This window comes from Theropithecus gelada, chromosome 10 (assembly GCF_003255815.1).
Source record: "Theropithecus gelada isolate Dixy chromosome 10, Tgel_1.0, whole genome shotgun sequence".
NCBI classification, from domain to species: Eukaryota; Metazoa; Chordata; class Mammalia; order Primates; family Cercopithecidae; genus Theropithecus; species Theropithecus gelada.
The window spans coordinates 55,135,217-55,144,903 of NC_037678.1; the positions used below are offsets into that span (position 1 = coordinate 55,135,217).

The window sequence follows — 9,687 nt, forward strand, 5'->3', positions numbered from 1 at the left end:
CCGACCTCAGGTGATCCACCCGCCTCGGCCTCCCAAAGTGCTGGAATTACAGGTGTGAGCCACTTTATTTTTTTAAAGTTGTTGGCCAGGCACAGTGGCTCCCACCTGTAATTCCAGCACTTTGGGAGGCCGAGGCGGGTGGATCACCTGAGGTCGGGAGTTCAAGACCAGCCTGACCAACATGGAGAAACCCCGTCTCTACTAAAAATACAAAAATTAGCTGGTGTGGTGGCACATGCCTGTAATCCCAGCTACTCCAGAGGCTGAGGCAGGAGAATCGCTTGAGTCTGGGAGGCAGAGGTTACGGTGAGCCGAGATCATGCCATTGCACTCCAGCCTGGGCAACGAGAGTGAAACTCCATCTCAAAAAAACAAAACAAAAAAAAAGTTGTTGGGTGCTCTGAGGATCAGGGTTTAAAAAAAAAAAAAAAATGTTGTTGGGGACAGACAAAATTAATAGCACCAGTCACCTGCAAACCTGGGGAATTTCCCATTCTTCTGACCACACTTCGATGGTGGTAGTGCTCACTAACAAACTTATTAGGTTGTTGACATAAACCAAGAGCTACTCAAAAACATGGTGTGGAGGGGGTGATATACATGCTCTGCCATTGCCCAGCTCAACATGCATTCTTTCCTTTTTAAAGGTAAAAGCATTAAAAATGGAAGGTTCATGAACAATTTGCCAAATTGTTACAATAAACTGAAATTTTTCGAAAATCTCTAACACCTCTAACAAAAAGACTGTTTTAAACAATATTTAATAAAGTCTAATCCCAGTACAACAAAATAATTTGGCCAGTCCCCCTGGAGTTCGTTATAATGGGATTTAACCTGTATACTCAACATTCAATTAACCATAAGGCTTATCCTAATTGAGGATTATGCTGACTTCTGCAGTCCTTTCCCATCTATCCATCTACCACTCCAACTCAGCTGCCATAGCCACCAAAAGCAAAGCCCCAGGGAACAGATTATCCATTACTGTGTGATACCCAGGCCAATATTCCCTTTTCATCATTATGTGGCTATCAATAGTTAAATTCAGTAATCTAGTCACCCTGGTTTCCAAAAAGTAAAGCTGCATAACCCTCACTCATAGCCTCTAACCAAGGAAATTAAACATTTCAACAGAATACCTTTTCATAGGAGTAACAGATGAAAAATGTCACACCCTTTCCTAGAACATATCAATAAAAAAAATTAACAGAAAATTTTTAAAAGACACAGATGTTCCTAAAAAAAAATTTAAAAAGCCAGACAATTGCTCTTAGAATATTATTTTAAATAGGTAAAACCTGTTTGCCAGTCAGGTCAGACTCCTTTCCTTTGCCTTTAGGCCACAAAGTTTACTACACAGTTAGTTAAATAAACCCTATTACTGTGCCCCCCACTGTAAATTGACCTAGGCTGGCAGTACCTACCAAACTGAGTTAATGCTAACATAGGTACTGGCAGTATGAAGCCTAAGAAGATTATCCAGTTTGTGGATAAATCAGCCTTCTACACACTGCAGGTCTCCCATTCTACTCCTGCTGTGCATCTTCTGGCCATTTTCCTGTTCATTTAAAAACTCTCCACCAGAAGGGAAGGGCAATTAAATTCAATTCCATAATTTGTTAAGGGGCTGAAAATAAAGTTAGGCTCTGGATAAATTGCATCTTTAACCCAAAATAATCTTCTCCCAGAAACCCTCTCAGAAAAACGACGGACAAAATGAATTTACCTAGCAAAAACATGACCAAACTCATGGCATATGCCTCATTACCACAAAGCCCCTCCTCCACCTTAACTCAGACATGTTTATTTTGTAACCCCTCCCCAACCCCAAGAAGCACTCATAAAATGGGAGAAAATGGGCCAGGAGCAGTGGCCCAAGCCTGTAATCGCAGCACTTTGGGAGGCCAAAGCGGGTGGATCACCTGAGGTCAGGAGTTCAAGACCAGCCTGGCCAACATGGTGAAACCCCGTCTCTACTAAAAATACAAAAATTAGCCGGGCATGGTGGCGAGCGCCGATAATCCCAGCTACTCGGGTGGGGGCTGAGGCACGAAAATCGCTTGAACCTGGGAGGCAGAGGTTGCAGTAAGTCAAGATCACCACTGCACTCCAGCTTGGGCAAAAGTGAGACTCCGTCTCAAAAAAAAAAAAAAAAAGAAAGAAAAAAAGGAGAAAATGCCTACACTTTACTGCAGCACTCAATCTCAAAGCTATTCCTGAGAATCCAAACCAACATATAGTCCCCTTGTTTTTCAATCTTTTGAAGTATGAGAAAAAAAGAAGAAAAAGTTAACATATATTTCCAATACTAATTTTCTGCTCTCAGAGCTTTAACTGCTCAATAATGCTAAAAAAAAAAAAAAAAATTTATACCAAGGATGCAAACCAAACTGGTACAGGTAATCTCTTCAATCATGATCAACAAGTCTTGTTTTTTTTTGTTTTTTTTTTTCGTCCTAGATAGCTTTACAGGGTAACAATTGTATTAAATTGTGACAAATTTGCTGTTGTAGACTAAAAGTCACTGGCCTCTATATGCATTCTAAACTTGCAACAAATTAAAAGTTTTCAAAAGTACTCTACCTCCTCTGGCCAAAGTTTAAAATTAAATAGTTTTTAAAAATGCAGGCTGGCGTGATGGTTTACACCTATAATCCCAGCAATTTGGGAGACCAAGGCAGATGGATTACCTGAGGGTGGGAGTTTGAGACAAGCCTGGCCAACATGGTAAACCTTGTCTCTACTGAAAATACAAAAATAGCGGGGCGTGATGGCGCACGCCTGTAATCCCAGCTACTCAGAAGGCTGAGGCAGGAGAACTGCTTGAACCCAGAGGTTGCAGTGAGCCAAGATCATGCCACTGCACTCCAGGCTGGGCAACAGAGCAAAACTCCATCTCAAAAAAGAAAAAAAAACTATCCCTGCCTGCAAAAACAAACCCCAAAGCCATTTATTTTAACCATCAATTTGGGATAGGACAATAGCAGAGTTTTTAAAATCTTACCCTATTGTCCAAACTAAAAATTTATTTTTAAATTATTTTTTAAAAGACTTTTCAATTACAGTACTCCAAGTTAAAAGGAATTATTCCAGAATCATACTGTTAATGCACAAGACTGAATTTTTTTTTTTTTTCTTGCGACAGAGTCTCATTCTGTCGCCCAGGCTGGAGTGCAGTGGCTCAATCTCGGCTCACTGCAACATCTGCCTTCCCAGTTCAAGCCATTCTTCTGCCTCAGCCTCCTGAGTAGCTGGGACTACAGGTGCTCGCCACCACGCCCGGCTAATTTTTGTATTTTTAGCAGTAACGGGGTTTCACCATATTGGCCAGGCTGGTCTCAAACTCCTGACCTCGTGATCCACCTGCCTCGGCCTCCCAAACTGCTGGAATTACAGGCCTGAGCCACTGCGCCCAGCAGGAAGAACTTAATTCATTAAAAAAAAAAAAAAGAAAGAAAGAAAGAAAGAAAAAAAAGCCACACTTAGCTTTTATCTTTAAGAAACTGCAAGAAACCTTATTTCTTATATCCCTGCAAGAAACCTTATTTCAAAAGACCGTCAAGAAGACATTAGTAAGCAACCATTTTTAAACTACTTTTTATTTGCATATCGCCTAGAAAAAGGGTCCCAGGTGCAACAGTACTTCACTCCTTACTGAATTTGAATTTATTTGCTTAGGAGGTGGGTGGCACTTTTTAGAAATAATTTGTATACAAAGAAGGAAATGCACAGCATAATCATTTTCAAAATATAGTGAAATTATTTAATATAATCTTTAATAACCTAGCTCTAATATCACTGAATTTCCTTAACAAATTGTTAGTGTTGGCAAACTGTTAAAACAACGATTCTGAAATATAAAAATATAAATACTGCTATTGATGCTCAAGTCGTTGTACATTTTCAAAGCCTTTGTAGTTAAATACGGTAGAAACATCTCCTATAATTGCTCTAGAAATATTACAGCCTCCTGCTTAGTCCACAATCCCCATCTTCTATGTGGGAAAAGCTGGTATATGCCTCTTTTATTTTAAATGCTGATTGGACGATTAAGTCATTTCTATCTATATACAAAATGCCCCTATAATTTAGGATCACAGGCAATTTAGATTACTGCTCATTTAAATGCAGAACCTGAAGCAACCTCTAGTGACAGGAGCTATAGTGTTCAATATCATTTTACATGTTACAAGCAGAGGCTTCATTTTACATACAAACAATGAACCCTGGCAGAGTTCTTTATCCTAAAGCCCCACAGATTGTTATTTCTTTAACGGTATTAATAGATAAGGTGACATAAAGAGTAAGTTCAGAAGAGCTTTTTCCAATAGCTGTCAACATCTTTTTTAAGAGAGCAAAAACAGTATTCCCACATTTTCTGTTTCTTCTGTTCATTTTATTTCCCTGCTTTTGGTATCCAACAGAAGTGGTTTCAAATGAAAATCTTAAAATAATTATTCCAAAGACCAAGGATATTCTAAAAGCCAATAACAGTCTTCGCCTCTGAGAAGGGGAGGTTTGGCGTGAAAGAGAGATTTCACTTTTCAGTGTTTGTACCTTTCCAATTGGATATCATGCGGTAGAACCGTATTCTTAACGAGCAGACATTTAAAATATTTTCAAGAACAAACAATTCACAAACTTACAGGTTTCCATTAACATTTTCGTTTGTGCAGCATTCGCTGAAGACCTAAGCTTTTTATTCCTCCAATCACCTTCTCAACAACCTGCTGCAACAAATACTGAAGCTTTTTTGCAGCCAGGGATCAGTTAGGCAGATCCGAGGCCAGGCATTTAAATCAAAGAGATGCAGCAATCTTACTCAATACTACTACCACTCTCACACATCTCATTCAACTCCATTTATAACCACTGCAGCAAGACAGCTGGTACTCTCCTTCCTGTTTCTTTACCGTACAGGCTTAATAACAAAAACAGGTTGGTTTTGAAGCCCTGCTCAAATACTGCAAAAAGGAAGTCTTCGCATTCGGGAGGGGGGAAAAAAAAGTTTCGACTTCGAGAGAATCTCATAGCTTCCCTGTCATTCCATTTGGGAATCCCAAACTCCTGCTAGTGAGGTAGATGCTCGCTCTCTCACGGCTGCTCTCTCGGTTAACTTTCCCACCCTAGATGCCCTCAAACTGCCTAGGAAGCCACTAAGTCTCCCAATGACCCATGGCTAGTTTTGTTAAGGCAGGTACAAGACAAGCAGTTTATTTAAACCATGACGAACTGAGTCGATGTTCATAAAATAAGAGACGGGGAGCAAAAAAAAAGTAGTAATAAAGACAGACAAACCCCAAATTTAATCAACCAACTTCCCACTTGCCATTTCCCAGCCTTCACACCAGAGGTAGTAAAACGCCTTTTTACCGAGAAAACTAAGAACCTACCCGAGCCCAACATGAAAATTCCGCGGACAATTCGTGTTAAAATATTTTTTAAATGCCCAAGTGCTGGAGGAAACACAGCAACCAAATCTCACCCGGCTGGGAGGCTGGGGTTGGCGGGGGTCCCCGCGGCTTCTCCCTCCCGTGCTTCCCAATAGCTGCTAAGGAGCCGGGGCAGTAGGAGGAGGACGCGGGGAGCTTTCAAAAGGGCCGGGGGAGGCAAGAGGAAGAAAAAACTTTACGGACAGAAGGGGAAAGTGGGCCCCTGCAGTCCCCCCGCAAACTCCTCGGGTGACCCCTCCGCGCGGGGACCCCCAAGAATCCCCAAGCCGGCTGCCACCCAGCCTCGTCTCCCATCGACCGCCGCGGGCCGCCCCCCGGGCTGAGGGGAAGCGGCGCGGCCCCGACACCCTGAAACTACCTCAGTGCGTCCCCCGGCCGGCGCGCCCCTCAGTGTCTCGGAAGATCTGAAGCCGCCGGCTCTGGCAGCCTGGGGAACTCGCCCCTCTTCCCTCCGCCTCGCACTCCACGCCCTCGCCTGCCGCCGCCTCCGCCTTTATCTCCACTCACCTCCCGCCGCCATTTTCCTCGCAGCTCAGCTTTAAATCGGAAACTCGCCGCTCAGCCCGCAGCCGCCGCCGCCGCCGCCACCGACTCAGCCGCCGCCGCTGCCGTCGCCGTGGAGGGGCTGAGGCGGCAGCTGAAGTCGCCGCGCGGGGGCCACTGGGATATGTAGTCCCGAGGCCACGCCCAGCACTACCGGTCCCAGGGGGCCTTGCGCGGCCGGCCCAGGGTTCCAGCGTCCCCACACTGGCTTCCGCGGCGGAGGGCGTGGCCACGTGGGATCGTGGGGCAGCTTTCGTCCAGCAGCAACTGGGAGCTGCCTCGGGATCCGGAGAACCGGAATGCAGCCCTAGCCCTGCCCTTAATTTTTTTCATATTTGCCTTCGTCCAGTAATACCTAACATTTGTGGAGCGTTTCTGGTATGCCAAGCACGGATCCTCAAAACAAGCATCCCTTAGGGACCATGATCATCCTCATTTTTCAGATGAGCGAACTGAGGCACAAGGTCGGAAGCCACGAGGCTGTTCCTTAGCTGCTGAAGTCGCTGGATGAAATGTTGTTGGGCAGCAGTATATTCACGGTATATTTAGTCCCGAAGTATCATCCCACAGCGTATTTATGACTTACAATAAAGAACAGCGTATTTATGCTTTAAAATGGAGAGATCTGGCAGGCACCCCCTTACCCAAGTGATGGAACTTAGCACCACCAATAAATGGGTCAGGACTGTTGTTATGTGTCTCCTAATATGATGCAGTGAGGAAAGCATATTGCTACCTCTGTTGTATTCTTGCCACATACACACACACAAAGCTAACCTGAATCTAACCATGAAAAAATAAACGAATTCAGAATATGGGACATTCTACAAAACATCAAGCCTAGAGTCTTAAAAATATGACAGCATGAAAGAGGTGAAAACCAAACGCAATAGGTGAGACTTGATTGGATTCAGGATGATTTTTTTATGTAAAAAGAATCTGGGGGGCAATTTCAATGTAGACCGTATGTTAGATAATATTGAATCAGTATTAGATGTGTTGAGTGTGAATAAAATAAAATAATCTGACCACTTACCCCCTCCACGGTCAGCACCATCATTTCCCACCTGGACCGCTGCAGCAGCCTCCTCAGTGTTCTCCCTGCTTCCACTCTTTCCCCTTAGAGACTATACACAACACAGCAGCCAGAGGGATCCTGATAAGAATCAAGTCAGTTTATGTCCCTCCTGCAAAATTCTTGCAGTAACCTGCAAAGCCCCGTACAGCCTGTCTCTTGCCCTCCCCTTCTCTCTCTAAACTCATCACCTTCTTCTCTTCCACTCACTTCTGTAATTTAGCTACAGTGGACTTCTTGGGCCTCTCCAATGTGCTTAGAACACTCTGGCCTTAAAGATCGTGGACTTGCTATTTCCTCTGCCTAGAACATTATTTTCCCAGAAAATTCAAATAACCCATTCCCTAATCTCCCCACGGTCATTGTCCAAATGTCACTTCTTCAGTGAGGCTTTCCCTAATTGCTCTATTTTAACTTCCCGCCCACTCTGATCCCAGCTTTCTCTACTCCTATTCCTTTCTTCATTTCTTTTCAGAGCATGAATTACCATTAAAATCACGATGTATTTCTGTTTACTTATGTTATTTAAAATATCTCATTTCCGCCAGGAGCAGTGACTCATGCCTGTAATCCCAGCACTTGGGGAGGCCAAGGCAGGCAGATCACCTGAGGTCGGGAGTTCGAGACCAGCCTGACCAACATGGAGAAACCCGGTCACTACCAAAAATACAAAATTAGCTGAGCATGGTAGCGCATGCCTGTAATCCCAGCTACTCGAGAGGCTGAGGCAAGAGAATCGCTTGAACACGGGAGGCAGAGGTTGCGATGAGCCAAGATGGCACCATTGCACTCCAGCCTGGGCAACAAGAGCGAAACTGTCTCAAAAAAAGATAAAAAATAAAAAATAAAATAAGTAAAAATTTAAAAATTAAAAAATAAAATATCTCATTTCCGGGCCTGGCACCACGGCTCACACCTGTAATCCCAGCACTTTGGGAGGCCGAGGCAGGTGGATCACCTGAGGTCAGGAGTTCCAGACCAGCCTGGCCAACATAGCGGAAACCCCGTCTCTACTGAAAATACAAAAAATTAGCCGGGTATGGTGGCAGGCGCCTGTAATCCCAGCTACTCGGGAGGCTGAGGCAGGAGAATCACTTGAACCCGGGAGGCAGAGGTTGCAGTGAGCCAAGATCATGCCACTGCACTCCAGCCTGGGCCACAAGAGTGGAACTCTGTCTCAAAAAAAAAAAAAAAATCTCCTTTCCACCAGGGCACAGTGGCTCAGGCCTGTAATCCCAACACTTTGGAAGGCTGAGAGATTGCTTGAGCCCAGGAGTTCAAGACGGGCCTTGGCAATATGCAGAGACCCAGTCTCTACAAAAAATTTTAAAATTAGCTTGGTGTGGTGGCGCCTGCTTGTATTCCCAACTACTCAGGAGGCTGAGGTGGGAGGATTGCCTGAGTAGGGGAGGTCAAGGCTGCAGTGAGCCATGCTTGCACCACTGCACTCCAGCCTGAGCGACAGAGTGAGACTCCATCTCATATATATATATATATATATATATATGTTAAATAAAAATAACAAAATACCGTGTTAGATGCTGAGAACCCAGAGATGAAATGCTCACACCTGTATGGCCTTTTGCCTCAGCAACTGCACCTGTCTCCTAGCTACTCTCCTTGCTTCTCTCCCATTGGTCCTCTATAAGGCACTCCCCATACAGTAGCCAGAGGGATCCTTGAAAAATCATGTATTACATCATGTTACTTCCAACCTAGGCCAGGTGCGGTGGTTCACACCTGTAATTCCAGCACTTTGGGAGGACGAGGAAGGTGGATCACTTGAGGTCAGGGGTTTGAGGCCAGCCTGACCAACATAGTGAAACCCCGTCTCTACTAAAAATACAAAATTAGCTGGGCATGGTGGTGCACACCTGTAGTCCTAGCTACTTGGGAGGCTGAAGCAGGAGAATCTCTTGAACCTAGGAGGCAGAGGTCATAGTGAGCTGAGATCGTACCACTGCACTCCAGCCAGGGCAAAAAGAGTGAAACTCCATCTCAAAAACAAACAAACAAAAAACAAAAAACTTCCAACCTAGACAGCTTCGAATGGCATCCCATTGCATTTGGGATGAAACTCAGACCCTAGCTGGGTGTGGTGGCCCACACTTCTAATCCTAGCTACTCAGAAAGCTGAGGTGAGAGGATTGCTTGAGCCCGGAAGTTCGAGGCTGCAGTGAGCTATAATTGTGCCAGTGCACTCCAGCCTGGGTGACAGAGTGAGACCCTGACTCCATTAAAAAAAACAAACTACTCTGACCCTAATTGATTTGGTCTCTGCTCCCCTCCCTGATCTCAAGTGATATATCTCTCCCTATTTCTCACCCCCTGTCACACTAACATTCCTGAACACACCAAGCACATTCCTGCCTCAGGACCTTGCACCTGTTGTTCCTTTTATCTAGAATTTTCTTTCCTCCTGGCTTGCTCTCTATTGCCATTCAACTCTCTGCTGCAATGTCTCGTCCTCACATAGAACTTCTAAAGCACTAAACACACACACAGACACAAACACAGTCATATTACTCTGCTTTGTCTTCATAATGATTCATACCATATACCATCTGAATTTTTTTTTTTTTTTTTTTTTTTTTTTTTTTTTTTTTTTTTTTTTTT

General features: G+C 44.3%; 1 protein-coding gene across 4 annotated transcripts in view; it reads right to left on the bottom strand.

The window, feature by feature from the left end:
• NCOA3 (nuclear receptor coactivator 3) overlaps window positions 1-6,122 on the bottom strand; it is a 161,091-nt gene extending 154,969 nt beyond the window's left edge. For all 4 annotated transcript variants that reach the window (XM_025398285.1, XM_025398286.1, XM_025398287.1 and 1 more), the window contains exon 1: window positions 5,961-6,122. The gene's annotated coding sequence lies outside the window, so the exon portion shown is untranslated. The remainder of the gene's footprint in view (window positions 1-5,960) is intronic.
• Window positions 6,123-9,687: the final 3,565 nt, after the last annotated feature.